This window comes from Piliocolobus tephrosceles, chromosome X (genome assembly GCF_002776525.5).
Source record: "Piliocolobus tephrosceles isolate RC106 chromosome X, ASM277652v3, whole genome shotgun sequence".
NCBI classification, from domain to species: domain Eukaryota; kingdom Metazoa; phylum Chordata; class Mammalia; order Primates; family Cercopithecidae; genus Piliocolobus; species Piliocolobus tephrosceles.
This window is the reverse complement of record NC_045455.1, coordinates 2,784,608-2,801,517: the sequence shown is the minus strand read 5'-3', so window position 1 is coordinate 2,801,517 and position 16,910 is coordinate 2,784,608. Positions and strand designations below refer to the sequence as shown.

General features: G+C 45.8%; 1 protein-coding gene across 11 annotated transcripts in view; it reads left to right on the top strand.

The window, feature by feature from the left end:
- Positions 1-16,910, top strand: part of ARHGEF7 (Rho guanine nucleotide exchange factor 7) — a 145,276-nt gene that overhangs the window by 89,635 nt on the left and 38,731 nt on the right. The window contains exon 1 of one of the 11 annotated variants that reach the window (XM_023217674.2): positions 7,384-7,666. The exons of 9 other annotated variants lie outside the window; for them this stretch is intronic. The gene's annotated coding sequence lies outside the window, so the exon portion shown is untranslated. Of the gene's footprint in view, positions 1-7,383; positions 7,667-16,910 lie in introns of those variants that run through there. One more of the 11 variants, XM_023217677.2, reaches the window with a different exon arrangement.

Sequence of the window (16,910 nt, the reverse complement as noted above, 5' to 3'; positions counted from 1 at the left end):
GTGCTTTTTCCAAAGGGGGCTTTGAGAAGTTCAGTTTTTAAAGGGGAAAGAGCAAGCAGGAGGGGAAAAAAGGGAGGCTGGGAAGCAGTGAGGCAGCTGCTTAACACTCTTGTGAGCCTCCGATGAGCCTCAGCAAGCCTGCATTTTACGTGGGAAAGAGGGAGCAGAGGAAAGTCAGCTGTGCGTTTGTCTCAGGGTTCTCTCTCACGGGAAGGGTGATTTCTGCTCTTGTCCTTGTCTGTACCTATGAAGATAAGCTGGTAATTGACGTTGCCAGGGTGAGATACGATAGAACTCGGTTTTAGGGCTCGTTTTTATGGGGGATACATGTTCTTATAGATTTAGGGGCTCACAAGAAATCTTGTGAGCACTTTGTGAGGAAGGCCATCTGGGGAGCTACGTGGCCTTCTGTAGTTGTGGGCACCTGGCGTGTGCATGAGGCCATGACACAGGGTTGTGGAATGACAGCTGTCTGTTCGGCAGCAAAAGGCAGGCAGTATTGCACAATTCGGTTCCCAAGCTTCACTTTCCCTCTGACATAGTGAGTTTGAGTCCCAAAATTCTGTTATCTTTCATGCTACTTTTGAGTGCCTCTAGGTAGTCACTTTCTATCTTTTTTTAAGTTTTGATGTTATTTGCAGGTGAGTCAGTTTGATAGGAGTAACTTGGCTATAACCCAATTTATAGAACTCATTTCCTTTTAGTTTTTCAAATCACAGTTCTTCCTTCCATCAGCTGTGGAGGGTTCCTTGCAAGCATGCTTTGTGTAGGTTCTCAGTTCAAAACAGTAGAAACTGCAGTCTGCCTTACATGCCCTTGTGCCGTTTGCTGCATTAGTGGCAACACACTGTCGTTTGTGTTGTGAGGTTGTGATAGCTGGAACATGCCCAGTTTGCCTAGAGCAGCCTTCTCAGGCATGCATACATTCAGTGCTTGTGCACACGCTGCCAACACGTGCCTGATGCTGGCTGGCTGCCGATAGACCCTGTCCTAGTGGAGCTGGTGGGGGAGACAGATAATTGAAAATTGTATAGATAGTTAGAAAGCTACAATTGCAGACATGCTTATGAAAGAAATCCCATTAGGCATCAAGAGCAAACTTGAGGGGAAGATCACTGAGCACTGAGGGGTGAATGGGAGGCAACCAGGCAAAAAACGAGAGGAGGTTTTTTTCACACCAGCACTTCGTCGGTTCTCTGACACTGAGTTTCCAGTGGTTCAGTTCTATTCTGACAGTTGGCTCCCGCGAGACTGCCACATTTCAAACTCAGCTGCAAGTGGGGGGTACCCAGGCTATTCATACTCCTACCCGACTGAGTACAGATTTGGGGGTTCCCAAGACTCCCCTCGGGTTTGATAATTTCCTGGAATGACCCATGTAACTCAGGAGAGTGCTTTACTTCCCAGTACCAGTTTATTATGAAGGATGCAACTCAGAACGCCATGGGAAGAAGAAAGATGTAGGGTGAGGGATGGGAGCGGAGTGCAGCTGGGTGCAGCACCTCTGTGCTTTCAGCAACTCAGAATCTCTCCAGGCCCCTGTCCGTGGTGGTTTCTAGTGTGGGCTCTGTTAGGTAGGCATGCATGATTGACTAGATCACTGGACATCGCTGATTGGCGCTGTCTCCAGCCCCCTTGTCCTCCCTGTTGGTTGCTGGGTGGGGCTGAAAGTTCCTCCCGTCATGGTGGTCTTTGTCACACCTAGCCCCCACCCTGTAAGCTGTCTAGGGGCCATCCCAGAGTTATCTCTTTAGCATAGACTCAGATATGACGGAAGGGCGTTCATGATGGGTGACAAAAGACACTTCTGTCACTCAGGAAATTCCAGGGGTTTTGGGAGCTCTTTGCCAGGAACCAGGGACAGCTTATCTGATATCACAGGAGAGAGAGCACCCTGAGGTGGGTATTGGCTGTGGCTGGAGCCTGTGAATGGACAGGAGTGGAACAGTAGGAGCCTGGACGGGCAGGCGAGATTAGGTCCTGGAGACTTTGATTGGATCTTAGGTGACTGTCAAGAGTAGTTGGAAGCCGTCGATGGATTTGAAGCTTGGCAGTATCATAGTCAGCACTCTTCTGTAAAAGGAACTGTCTGCTTTATGATGAGTGGTCTGGGTGGGGTGGAGGGCAGGAGGACACAGACACTCCAGAAAGGAAGATACTGAATTTTGTTGAGATTCTTTTATGTGTTGAATAAATACCTGTTACCTTAAAAGCCACTGACTTACAACCATTTGGTAATTTTGTGGAGGTGTTTATAAAGTTACTTAGCAAGTCTGGCTGGGCTCAGTGGTTCACACCTGTAATCCCAGGACTCTGGGAGGCTGAGGCAGGCGAATCATGAGGTCAGGAGATCGAGACCATCGTGGCTAACACGGTGAAACTCCGTGTCTACTAAAAATACAAAACAAAAATTAGCCGGGTGTGGTGGCGGGCGCCTGTAGTCCCAGCTGCTAAGGAGGCTGAGACAGGAGAATGGTGTGAACCCGGGAGGCAGAGCTTGCAGTGAGCCGAGCTCTCGCCACTGCACTCCAGCCTGGGCGACAGAGCAAGACTCCGTCTCAGGGAAAAAAAAAAAAAGTTACTTGGCAAGTCTGTTTTTGCTCAGGCGTTGTAGTTAGTGCTTCTGGGATCCACGGCCGGTTGCAGGCAGTGTCTTCTCCCGGAGTCACTCTGAACCACGAAGTGAGGCACCACTTCCACGTACACTCGTGCATGCACGCATTCACTCTCCTGTTGTTATTTTTCCCCCAGAATGACCCTATGCCTAGACTTCTTTTGTAGCCTATATGACTTTTTCCAAGCATCATTTTATCCCAAAAAGGGATCTCTTTGTCTGTGGTTGCCAATGCAGTTGATACTTCCAAAGTGGGAGGTGTGCCCCGGGGCTTTGTCCTCCTGGGGTCCTTGTGTGGTCCTGGAAGGCGCAGCAGCAGGTGATTGGCTCAGCACTGGGGCAGAGGCCTAGATGATGGCATTCCATAGGAAGCACTAGCTAAGATGGCATAAAAGAGTTAGTCTCATTATAAAATATCCAGAAGCTATAGAATAGGACAGAGTGAAAGACCACCAATAAACTTTTCACCCAGATGTGATGATCGCCGATATTGCCTTCCATTTCTCTAAGCTTTGGTGTGTGGGAAACACATGCATAACTAGGGCCAGGATTGAAGGCCTGCCTCGAGTAAGATGAGATAGTGAGTGCTCTCTCAGGAGAGCCTGCCTGTTGCATTTGGGCAGTGAGGTAACCTGATTTGACCTCAGTATGGGGCAGGTGTGAATAGCACAGGCAGAGGCTCCTCCTTCCCAGATGTCCAGTACAGAAGACATTACATGTTTTGCTGCAAATTAAATGATTGCAGATGTGAAAACAAGTTATCCCAGAGGAGAGCTGTAGAAGAATTCTAACCGCTTTAATGTCATTAGGAGACTTTTTCAAATACCACTTTAACGGCAGCTCGTGTCTGTCTGATGGTTGCCTTATTGTAAATATGTACAGTGAACTTCCGTGTACAGACCTACTATTGAATTCTTACTGTGTTCTGGTATTTTTCAGTTGTTAACTCGTTTAATCCTTTGAACAACCCCACGAGGCAGGTGTTTAAAGATAAGAAAGCTACGACACCAAGAGGGTGAGGGATGTGGCCACGGTCACACAACTGGTAACTGGGGACTCAGGTTTGGAGACAGGTTGTCTTCACTCGAGGTGTGTATGTGAAAGGTTGATTCTGAGAGTCTGTGATTCATAGTTCCACCTCTTTCAGTTGGCAGTGCTTTTCCCAGGCCTGGCAGCTTCTCTCCCCACCCTCTGCTGCCCTAAGGCAGCCCCCGTGAGAGCCCCCAGCCAGTTAGGTTCCTCTCCCAGCGCCAGGCCCAGCCGCAGCTGGAGCCCAGGCTCCCTTCTCCTGTTGGGGGCAGGGTCCCTGCCTCTCTGTGGGAGAAGAGAGCCTGTAGCAGGGAGAGAGAAGATAGTGAGTGCTCTCTCAGGATAGCGTTTGAAATGCAGTTTTCCTTCAAACTGTTACTCGAAGTGTCGGAGAATTCCCTGTACTGCATGATTTACTGTAGACCCTGTTACAGTAGGATTTAAAGAGCCTTTGGACTAGTCTGGGAATGTGGAACTGTGGCTTGTAAAAAAGTTGCTTATATGGGAAAAATGAATTCTTGGAATCTAATAGTGTCTTTTAAACAAGTTTTTAAAATAAAACTCATAAGTTGGGAATTTGCTTCTAGTTTATGATAGAAAGGAGGTGAAATTCTGATGAAAATAGAACCTCATAAGTTCTCTTAACGTAACATCCTGGTTGTACCAAATTTTATTCTTATTTATTTTGATGGCGACTCAGTGCTTCTGATACTTTCCCTAAAGAAATACTAAAATACCCAGTAACTCTCGAGCTCTTTGTTTAGATGCCAGCGCATGGGCTGGCGAACAGTGGAGATAGCAGGATTTGCCCTGTTCCCATCTCAGATGTACAGCTCTTGATATAGTGAGGGTGCCCGGATCACTGCACCTCAGGGTCTCCCCCATGCCTGGGACTACCACCCTAAGTGTGTTGTATGTAAGGCTGTTGCTGGGGCAGCCCCGACCATTTCACCATTCCGCCTTGAGTGTTCTAGGCACTTTTTCCCCACCCCGATTCCCCAGCTTCCCCCGATTAATATACTTCATGCTGCTTTAGTTCCGCTTTGGTGACGTTCAGGGCCACCTAATGACCTCTCACTACCCGGTTATCATAGTGAAAATGTCCCAAAGCATCCTGGCTCTGCTTCATGCCACCATGTGATACTTGGGACGCCTTTTCCTTGTGGAGTTTCACATAGGTTTTTGATGGTTCTGCCATGTTCTCTGGCTATATGGGAGATGACAGAACGCCACGCCTGTGGAGGACTGTAAGGGAAACCTACCCTTTTTGTAGCTAAAGTTGAACCATTGTGGTGCTGGTTCATGGGTGTTATTAGTTTAGAGGGCAAGGTGGTGGTGGATTCTTTCTCCAGTCCTTTACTCAGATAGTTCTAATATGTTGTACATTTTCTGTAAGGGGATAGTGAAAACAGTCCATCAGGAGAAAAATTTTCTTCTCTAGAGACTCAAATTCTTAGCGTATTTGTTCTTGGAACTGTTTTTTAATAAATCGGTTAACTGCAATGTTTATAATTTTCAGTTTCTATTCTGGTGACAGTTTTTTAAAAAATGTGATTTTGAGTGAAGCTGTTTGAGGGGATGTGGGTGCCACTAGCATGAAGGCCAGGCTCAGAAGAGGATTCGGGCTAAGGCGCCGAGTCCCGTTTGGGGTTACTGTGCATTTCAGTTGGAGATGTCACCTGGGAGGGTGGAAGCGGAGACTGGGAGCCACAGACTTCCCACCTGACCTACCGCATGTGTGGGAAGAGGTGTGGCCCAGGTAAGGGTTAGGTTTGGATTGGCAGCTCTCCTGGTCACCTGCCTCGCGTTGCTTGCCCACGTCTGTCCCGGTGTCCTCATCTACAAAGCAGGGGTGCTGGTGTCACCCACCCAGAGTCTCACGGAAGTGAAGTCGCCTGGTACTTACAGAACCATCTGCAAATGCTCGGGGCCCTGCTTGGCATCTGGAGCTGAGTTCTCCTGCAGCCTCTGTTCCACCAGGGCCCTCCCTGTGCACCATTTGTAACTTCGGTTGTGAAAATGTAACTTCACGCTGGCTTTGGAGGGCCCTGAGTGAGCTGGCTGTTTTCAGGCACATTAGTGAGGGACTTTTCTCCTCGCCCCTCCCACTTCTGCCGCTTTGTCTTCGCTTACTTTCACTTTCTGCGTGAAAGTGGGGACGTTTTATGACTGTCCCCCAAATGCTTGGGGACATTTTATGACTGTCTTTAACTGGGGGATATTTTTTCTGTGGAAGGTGGGGTCATGGTGCTTTCTTTTCAGTGCTGCTTTTCTCTTGGCTGTGTTGTTCGGGGATGTCTGACAGGCAGTTGGCTAGTCATGGAGTCAGGTTGGGAGTAGAGAATGATTTCATGAACTTCATGAGTGGTGTAATGAATTGGTATGATATTTTATTCATTGTCTGGATCTTATTTTTTGATGTTGATATTTTAATTATTTTTTTTCCCCAAATAGTGGGAGGCAGCTTATTTTTAACCACCAACCAGTTAAGCCACCATTGCCTATATTTGGAATGATTGAAAACAGCCAAATATGTCTTTAATCTTATTCTTATCCTACACTAATCAGTTACTTGATTAGTAGGCTGTAGCTACGGAGGAGGCTGTAGCTACGGCATAAACCAAAGAAGGCAGGAAGGTTTCACTTGGAAGGTGGAGAAAGAGACCAAACGTTCGGGAAAGAAACATTTTGGATGATTAGGGAAGCTTTATAAATGGCATGTAGGGAGGCACAGTGATTGGAACTGTGAGCACTTTGAGGTTTTTAGCCACCATGCCTCCTTTCCTAGAGGGTTACCTGTGGCACGTTCTCCCGGCCCACACTCGGGTTCTGTCCTGAGCCCGCTCTGCTTCTCAGTTGATGCAGTACGGTCTCCACCGTCAGGTCTCTGAAGTCAGCCTTTCCAGATCAGATCTTTCTTGATTGTTCAGCTTGTCTTTTCGTGTTTGTGCTGACCTCTGTGGAGACCTTTAGTCAGCGTGCTTCAGGAATTCACCAGGTCTCCTCCTTCCTCATCTTCCCTGCCCACTCGCTGTATTTGCATCACCCACCTGTTGATTCTTTTTAGCAACCCTTGGCGTATCTTTAACTCTTCCTTTCCCCCCACCTTGAATCACTTGCCGCACTACCTGTTCTGTGCCCGACCCGTCCTGAATGCCCTAGTTCAGGTCTTTTGGGTTTTCATGGTGTCTGTGCACTAACTTAACTGGGTCCTGACTTCTGGTTGGTTCCTGTTCTGTCCAGCTTCTCCACTAGCACTGGTTCTCCTGAAATGGTTCATCCCAGAAACTGGGGGTGACACCGCTTTATTCGTTTATTTGTACACAGCACTGCTTCACCAGCTGGTCTTCAAGACATTTGGACAGGACCTGTTAAAATTGTGGCAATTTTTACTTCTTGAAACAGCTAATTTAGATTGGTTCCAAAGTTGTAATAATCTACAGATGTCCCTCTACAGATTGGACCGCCCTTTTTGACCTCTGTCCTCAGGCCTTGGCTCGTGAGCCTTTCTTGTTGCTCCCTGCTGGGGCTGAAAACTGGGATTTTCCCCCTACCTAGCCCTCCTTACTATTCCCTTTGTTTGGATTCACTTCTGCTTATCTTCTTACTAAAGTCCTACTTAATCCTTCAGTCCCAGTGAACATACCAGTTCTTAGTACAGCCTTCCCTTTGTCTCTTGCGTTTTGTTTGAATGTATGTCTTGATTTTATTTTAGTGGTAAATGCCTTTCAATGTATTACTGACATCAGTAGACTGAGTTCCCATTTGTTGACTTGTATATGATGGCACTTCAGTGTATCAAAGAAAATATCCAATGTGTTTATAAGTATTTAATGTAATTGTTACAATAGTTAAATATTATGTAATGATTTTGATCAAAAGTTAATTATAAAGCCTAAGATAATAGGGAGGAGGTGGAGCAAGATAGCCGAATAGAAACCTCCACTGATTGTCCTCCCCACAGGAACACCAAATTGAACAACTGTCCACACGAAGAAATTCCTTCTTAAGAACCAGAATCAGGTGAGTGGTCACAGTGCCTGGTTCTAACTTCATACCACTGAAGGAGACACCGAAGAGAGTAGGAAGGACAGTCGTAAATCGCTGATGCTGCCGCTCTCAACTTCAGCAACAGCTGTGTGGCACAGAGAGAAAACCTGGGCACTTTGGGGAGGGAGGGCTCAGTGGTTGTGGGACTTTGTATTGGAACTCAGTGCTGCCCTGTCACAGTGGAAAGCAACATTGGGCACAGAGGTAGCATTTAGACCAGTTCTAGCCAGAAGGCTGGCCACTGGTCCCAGCAGTTGGAACCGGAGTTCTGGCAAGCCCCACCACCGTGGGCTGAAATGCCCCTGGGGTTCTAAGTAGACTCAAAAGACAGTCTAGGCCACAAGGACTGCAGTTCCTGGCTAAGACATGGTGTTGTGCTGGGGCTCTGAGCCAGTGGCCTTGTGAGGCATGCGACCTAGTGAGACCTCAGCCGGGGCAGCCAAGGAAGGCTTTGCACCGCCCTCCCACAAACACAGGCAGTGCAGCCTGCAGCTCCGGGACAGACTCCTTCCTTCTGCTTGAGAATGAGGGAAGAGTAAAGACGACTTTGTCTTGCAGCTTGGATACCAGCTCAGCCACCTTGGGATAGGGCATCAAGCAGAGCCCTGAGGCTCCCGGATGACGTTTATAGACATACCTTGGACCAAAAGGGAACCCACTGCTTTGAAGGGAAGTACCCGGTTCCTGTCGGGATCCATCATCTGCTGACTAAAGAGCCCTTGGGCCCTGAGTAATCAGCAGTGGTACCCAGACAGCGCTCACCATGCGTCTTGCATGAGACTCAAAGACGAACTGGCTTCAAATGTAACCCAGCACATTCCCAGCTGTGGTGGCTACAGGGAGGGACTCCTTCTGCTTGAGAACAGGAGAGGAGACTTTGTCTTGCAGCATGGGTAACTGCCAAGCCACCGTGAGGGAGAACATCAAGTGGGCCCTTGGGAGTCCCCAGTTTCGGGCCTTGGCTCTTAGGCATGATTTTGGAACCTGCCCTCGGCTAGAGGGGAGCCCACTGCTCTGAAAGGAGAGACTCAGGCCTGGCAGCATTCGTCATAAACTGACTGAAGAGTCCTTGGGCCTTGAATGAACATTAGCAATGAACAGGCAGTAGTTGCTGCAGGCCTAGGGTGGTGGTGGACACAGGGAGTGGTTCCTGCTTATGGAAAAGGGGAGTGAAGAGTGGGAAGGACTTGTTCTTGTGACTTGGGTGCCACAGGAAATATTAAACTGCGGTAGAATAGTGCAGCAGCTAGATTCCTAAGGTTTCAGCTTCCAGGCTCTGGCTCCCAGATGGCATCTCTAGACCTGCCCAGAACCAAGGGGAACTCACTGCCCTGAAGGAAAGGACACATGCCCATCTGGCTTTGCCACCTACCGATTGTAGTGTCCCAGGGTCTTGAGCAAACATAGGCAGTAGCTAGGAAGTGGTTACCATGGGCCTTGGGTGCAGTCCAGTGCTTTGCTGGCTTCGGGTGTGAACCAGTGCAGTCCCAATGGTGGTGACTACAGGAGTATTTGTGTCACCCTCCTCTACCTCCAGCTACTCATCTCACATACACACATCCTTCTCTCTGTCTCTCTCTGTCTCTCTCTCTCTCTCTCTCTCTCTCTGGGAGAAAGGGAAGAGAACAAAGAGTCTCTGCCTAGTAATTGAAAATTCTTCTGGATTTTATTCAGGAACACCACTGTAGTTGCTGTGTGAATCAGCAAGTGTGTCAGCATGACTGGGCGTGGGGTGCCCCAGTTTAATGCAGATATAGCTACAGTGAGACCAGAAACTTAAATCACAACACCCAAGTCCCTCTGAATACCTAGAAAGCCTTCCCAAGAAGGATGGGTACAAACAAGCCTGTGCTGTGAAGACTACAAGAAGTACCTAACTCTTCAACGCCCAGTGCCCAGACACTGACAAACATCCACAAGCCTGAAGTCCATCCAGGAAAATAGGAACTTGCCAAATAAAGCCACCAGTAAACAATTCTGGAGAGACAGATACGTGACCTTTCAGACAGGTCATTTAAAAATAGCTATTTTGAGGAAACAAATTCAAGATGACAGAGAAATCAGTAATCCTATCAGATAAATTTAAAGAGATTGAGATATGAAAGAATCAAGCAGAAATTCTGGAGTTGAAAAATTTAGTTGACATACTGAAAAATGCATCAAAGTCTCTTAGTAGAATTGATCAAGCAGAGGAGAGAATTAGTGAGCTTGAAGACAGGCCTAAAAATACACAGAAGAGACTAAAGAAAGAATAAAAAACAATGAAACATGCCTAAAAGATACAGAAAATAGCTCCCCAAAAGGGCAAATCCAAGAGTTATTGGCCTTATGGAGGAAGTAAAGAAAGACGTAGGGGTAGAAAGTTTATTCAGAGGGATAATGGATAACTTCCCAAACCGAGAGAAAGGTATCAATATTCAAGTACAAGAAGGTTATATTAATAAAACACAGAGTAGATTTAACCCATAGAAGACTACCTTATGGGATTTAAAAAGCAAAGTCCCATAGGTCAAGGATGAAGAAAGGATCCTAAAAGAGAGAGAAAAACAAATACTGTACAAAGATGCTCCAGTACATCTGGCAGCAGAGATCTCAGTGGAAAGCTTCCAGGCCAGGAGACAGTGGGCCTGACATATTTAAATTGCTAAAAGCAAAAACCTGTTACCCTAGGATAGTATATCCAGCAAAAATATTCTTCCAACATGAAGGTGAAATAAAAACTTTCCCAAACAAAAGTTGAAGGATTTTATTAACACCAGCCCTATTGTACAAGAAATGCTAAAGGGAGTTCTTCAGTCTGAATGAAAGGATGTCAGTGAGCAATAAGAAATCACCCAAAGGTATAAAACTCACTGGTAATAGTACTCAGGAGAATGCAGAATAGTATAACACTGTGTGTAAACTACTCATATCTTGAGTAGAAAGGTTAAAAGATGAACTGATAAAAACTACAACTTTTCAAGACATAGTACAGTAAGATATAAGTAGAAAAAAAAAGTTAAGCACAAGGACAAAGTTAAAGTGTAGAGTTTCTATTAATGTTCTCTTTCCTTGTTTGTCTTACTGTTTGTGTAATCAATGTTGTCATTTAAAAATAATGGGTTTTCTTGTTTGCAAGTCCATGGTAACCTCACATTAAGAAACATACAATAGATCCATAAAAAATAAAAAGCAAGAGATTAAAACATAAAACCAGAGAGAATCACCTTTACTAAAAGGAAGACAGGAAGGAAAAAAGAGAAGATTACAAAACAAGAAAACAAACGACAAAATGGCAAGAGTATGTCCATAGTTATGAATAATAACATTGAACTTAAATGAACTAAACTCTGCAGTCAAAAGCTGTAGAGTGGCTAAATGGATTAAAAAAAAAAAAAAAAAAAAAGACCCAATGATCTGTTGCCTGCAAGAAACACACTTCACCTCTGTAGAGACACCTATAGACTGGAAATAAAGGAATGGAAAAAGGTATTCCATGCAAATGGGAACCAAGAAGAGCTGGGGTAGCTATACTTGTATCAAACAAAATAGATTTCAGGACAAAAGCTAGAGACAAAGAAGTCATTATATAATGATAAAGGGATCAGTTCAGCAAGGGGATATAGCAGTTGTAAATATGCATCCAACATTGGAGCACCCAGATAATATAAAGCAAATATTATAACTAAAGAGAAAGATAAACCCCAATACAAGAATAGCTGGAGATGTCAATACGCCACTTGCAGCACTGGACGGATCTTTGATACAAAAAAGCAACAAAGATGTTTGACTTTATCTGCACTTTAGAACAAATCAATCTAATAGATACTTACAGAACATTTCCTCGAGTGGCTTCAAAATACACATTCTTTTCCTTAGCACATGGATCATTCTTAAGGATCATATATATTAAGCACAAAACAAGTCTTAAAAATTTTTTAAAAATGAAATTCATCTCTTAAAAATCAAAAAATATAATTTCATCAAGATTCTTCTGACCACAATGGAATAAAACTAGAAATCAATAATGAGGAATTTTGGAAACTATACAGACACATGGAAATTAAACAATGTGCTCCTGAATGACCAGTGGGTCAATGAAGAAATTAAGAAAATTTAAAATTTTCTTGAAACAAATGATTATGGAAACACAACATATCAAAACCTATGGGATATAGCAAAAGCTGTACTATGAGGAAGTTTATAGCTATAAGCACCTACATCAAAGTAGAAAAACTTCAAATAAACCACCTTAATGACGCATCTTAACAAGAGAAAACCAAACCCAAAATTAGTCGAAGGAAAATAATAAAGATTAGAGTGGAAATAAATGAAATTGAAATATTACAAAAGATCGATGAAACCAAAAGTGGGTTTTTTGAAAGTATAAAATTGACAAACCTTTAGCCAGACTAAGAAAAAACAAGACCCAAATAATGTTTTCTTTTTCATTTCTGATTTTAAAATTGATACTGCAGAAATTCAGACTCGTTAGAGGCTACCATGAACAACTGTATGCCAATAAATTGGAAAACTTAGAAGCTTTGGTAGTCAACAAGAGAGGGACCTGCCAGAGGCCATGTGGCTCCAGGGGCTGTGTGTCTGTGTGTGTGTGTATCTGTGTCTGTCTCTACCCTGAGTGGGAACAGGAGGCTACTTGTGAAGTCTCATCTCTGAAGGCCATCTGTTGATCACAGACAGGCTGCTGGGTTCGCTGCAGCGGGAGATGTCTATGGAGGTTCACCCAGCACATTGCTCTGTCTTCACATCTCGGTTTCCATCCGAAATCACTTGTTATTGAACTGAGAACTTTTCCTCTGTCTAGTTAGCAATATCACTAGGAGTAAATGTGCTAAGGCAGAAACTGCTTAGTATTTGATTTCTCAAATGTTTTTCCTGAGACCCAGTCATCTTTACTCCGGGTTAAGAAACAAAACCCTAGGGTACCCCCTTTTACCTTGTGCTGTTGCTGTTACTGTGAAGATGTAGACAGTATGTGTGATTCTAGTTGTCATCAGATCATTCATGGACACAGTGCAGCATCATACCTGTTAGATCATGGCTTTGGTTCTGCCAGGAGGCCTGGTGGGAGCAGCTGGCATGATGCGTGCTGCCTCTAGTGACCCATGTGCACCATCCTGCTGCCCAAGGCCTTGATGTAGCCCCCGCAGGGTGCCCTGCCTGCACATTATCACACTCTGAAGAGCAGCCTATGGCGCACAAGAGAGAGCCGAGGGGAACATTCTCTCCTTTAATTCTGAACTCATATTCTGTAGTGGTGATTTCTGTGAGTGGTTGGTTGTCGTGTGAATTCAGGTGTCTGGGCAGCGTTGTGTGTGGAATATGTTGGCACGTTATGCTTGAGTCCTAGGGCTCAGCTGACCTTTATGAGCTTTATCTGCTACTGAATTAATGAACAAGGGCTTATCGGGCACGAAACTTTGGTGACAGAAAATTCTTGGAGAATTGGTCTGGGACTGAAAGAGGTAATAAAAATCTAGAGCCTAGGCTCAGTGCGGTGACTGAAATAGGAAAAACCACTCGTAGAGTGAATTGTTCGTTTATAAGTTATGCTTATAAATATGACTTAAGTTTTGTTAATTGATGAAATATCAGAAATGAAAATCAGTTTATCTCGATTTTCATTTCTGAATGGATCGTGGGCTGTGGCACTGACCGGGTAGGAGGTGAAATCTTAGCATAGCCCATGGTCCAGCACTGAGCAGTATTTCTGTAATCATAAGAATTTAACCCATTTTAGGTAGCACATATCCAATAATTTTCCTGTGCCACATCTCTGGCAGTGTTTTCTTCTTGCAACTTTGGCATTCCATCATTACCCAGTTCTCTTCAGTCCTCCCAGTGAGGCATTCAGGGTTCTGTCATTCTGGAAGCCGGCCTCTTCCTGATGTCTCACTGTGTCTCTGCATATGAACATCACCTGCTCAGATGTCAGAATATTCTCAAAACCTATGTGTCTGTACCTGGATTAAGGGGCGTGTCCTTCCTCCTCTGTAGGCTGGCAGCAGTTTCTTTGTAGCTCAGATCACTAAGACTACATAATTGTCTTCAGTTTGCTTTTGTACAAAATGATAGCACTCACTTTAAGGTAGAGACTGTTACCCTGTTTTGAATCTGTTCCCAGTGCCTTGTAATGGTGCTGCATACATACAGTAGATGAAATTAATTTGAATCAGTGACTATCCTGCAAATGAGCGGAGCTGTGGCTAATCCCTGTAGGCTGTGGAAACCCCGCTTAGCTGTTCACAGTTGGAAACGGGTCTGCAGCAGTGCAGACGCCAGCTTCCTTTACCCTCCGTTGTGTTTTAATAAACTAAACAGTAAAGCACCGTAATAACTGCATGATACATTCAGGATTTGGAAACATGGTGTGGATGAATTAGACAGGTGGTGTTGAGAGCTTGCATTGGTGGAAACGTGCTGTATCTGCTAGACAAATTCCAGTAGCCTATAGCCCCGTGGGGCTGTGAAACTCTGGAAATGAGATTAACGCAACTGAAACACTGAATGTTTAATTTTTTAAAAAAATTTTAATGAACCTTACTTGAAATAGCCACAGGTGGCTAGTGGCTGTTGGATTTGAGGGTAAAGAAGCATGGCAGAGAAGGCAGGTGGGACAGCCTCCCAGCTGCGCAGAGGTCTGTCTGTCACTGCCACCAGCAGGAAGACTTTTGCATCCTAATCCTCAGCCTCCTTATGCTGTGGGCGAGGTCCCTGCTGTTGCAGACCCCACTAAATTCCCAGTCCCTGAAGGTACGTGTTGTGCTTCTGTGAGCTCCCTCCAGTACTCTGGGTGGGGACATGTCTTGCTCGGAGAGAGATCAAAGGAGAGCTAAGAGAGGGAAGGAGATGGAAAGTTAAATATTGAAGGAAGGTGTTGGCCTTTTTTTACACAGCACAGGGAAGACTAGTATTTGGAGGGAGCACTTACATTGGGTAGATGTTCTTACACAGATCAGCCACCTGAACCTGTGTGGGATATTTTTATTACCTACATTTTACATTTCTATTGTCTGTATTATTTACAGTAACTACGTTTGACATCTACATATTGCTATGTTTTTAGAAGCAGAGGTTTATTCTCACCTCTTTCCTGAAGCCCATGTTTTATAAAACTGACGTGTTATCTAGTCTAGAAGGGAAGGCCCGGCCGGGCGTGGTGGCACATGCCTGTAATCCCAGCTACTCGGGAGCTGAGGCAGGAGAATCGCTTGAACCCAGAAGGCAGAGGTTGCAGTGAACTGAGATGGCGCCATTACACTCCAGCCTGGGCAGCAAGAGAGAAACTCCATCTCAAAAAAAAAAAAAAAAAAGAAGCGACAGCCTACTGTGGTGGGAATGCTTGAGAGTCTGAGGAGAGAGAACGGTGGGTGGTGGGATTTGGAACCTCTGTCACAGCATTACTTCCTGTGCTTTTCTGTCTTCACAGCTATTATTGTAGGACGTACTGATAATAGCTCAGTAAATTTTCTTAAATTGATGAGAACAAGAACAGTCTTTTTGAGCATTGGTTAACAGTTATTAAGGAATGAATAAAAAATTGTTGAAAAACAGGGAGAAGAGCAAGTCAGCATGAATTTTGAGTGCTCTGTGTTTTGAACATGAGATTTTTCCTGATACTTGTGACTCGCTGATTCTCCTGACTATGACTTTCTCCAGCCACTACTTAGCAGCCGCAGAGCGGAAAGCAGTGCGCATGAAGGCGGAGACACCCAGAGACTGGAGGAGAGGTGGAACCAGGAAGTCCTGGGCCTGAGGTGCTGCCCGCAGGGTTGAAAGGCATGCCTGCCAGCAGACACAGTTGGGAGCCAGAGCGTGCTGTGGTCTGAATGTGTTTCCCCAGATCATCTGTTATTACAGATGATCACCGATTGGATGGTATTAGAAGGTGGGCCTTGGAGGTGGTTAGGTCATGAGGATGGAGCCCTCGTGAATGGGATCAGCACCCTTGTAACAGCTGTGAGGGAGCTGTTTCGCCCCTTCCCCCCGTGAGGATGCAATAAGGGACCACCTGCAGGTGCCTTGGTCTTAGGCTTCCAGCCTCCAGAGCTGTGGGCAGTGCATTTCTGTTGTTGATAAATGACCCAGTCCGTGGTGTTCTGTTCCCAGCAGGGGTGGACTGAGGCCGTGTGCTCATCAGAGGGACGGCAGAGCAGAAGCAGGGTCCCCATGAGTTGCAGGCCAGGACCCTAGTCCTGGGCTCCGTCCACCTTTGTGTTGGATGCTGACGTCTTTCCCTTTTTTTTTTTTTTTTTTTTTTTGGCGTTCCTCAGTCATTTTGGTCAAGTACCTGCTTTGGGAACTTCCTGAGGAGCGAGTGCATGCCAGGCAGTTAATGCATGTGAGCGCTCACGGTTGACTCAGATGGAGACAGTTAGAGGAAGCGATTTCCGCCCCCATTTCCAGGGGTGCTTCAGTGTTTCTGGGCTCTGGTGCTGAGGAGGCCCATGCTTTTCCTCATCCTTGGTGTGAACAGGTGTTCCTCACTCAGAGCTCTTTGCTTCCTGGTTTCTGGGCTTCTGAATGACTCTGCTGTTGTCTGGGGCCTCGGTTTTCTTTTGACCTCGTGCCAATGCTTGTGGACACCTTCCATCTTGTGCCTCGCACTCTTTCTGTTTAGCTGTGTGATGATTTCTTTGATTGACTTATGCTTATATTTTTGGTTTTCTGTATCAGCAACTTTTATTCTGATGTGGAATGACTATAATACTTCCTTTTTCCCCTTTGCTCCTTTACTTCCCCCCCCCCCCCCCCCCGCTTTTTAGGCAAATGTATTTGTCGTCCTTTCATGCCTTCTTATAATTAAGGTTGGTACACTGAACACGCTTTGGAAGTGCTGTCCGAGAGCTGGGACTGGCTGACTCGTGTTTTCTGGAGGAATCTCTGGTGTTCATGTTTTTGGTCACTTTTTCTCTGGCTCCCATTCCCTGGGTAGGAGGACCTAATCCTTCTGGTAATATTGTGGGTATCTGGGGAGCAAAGACAGCCTGGGGTGCAGGGAAGGTGGTGGGAGTTCGCGTGGGTCTCCTGTTTTCAGCACACAGGCCCCTGCTCCGGGTTGTTGCTGGTGTCCTCCAGAAACTCTGAGGCCCGGAGAGGTGAGCGTGTACCCCGTTAGCACCCCCCCCCCCTCGGGGCCCGGGGGGGGGGGGGGGGTCCCCCGTTAGCCCCCCCCCCCACTGAGGGCCCGGAGAGGTGAGCGCGTACCCCGTTAGCA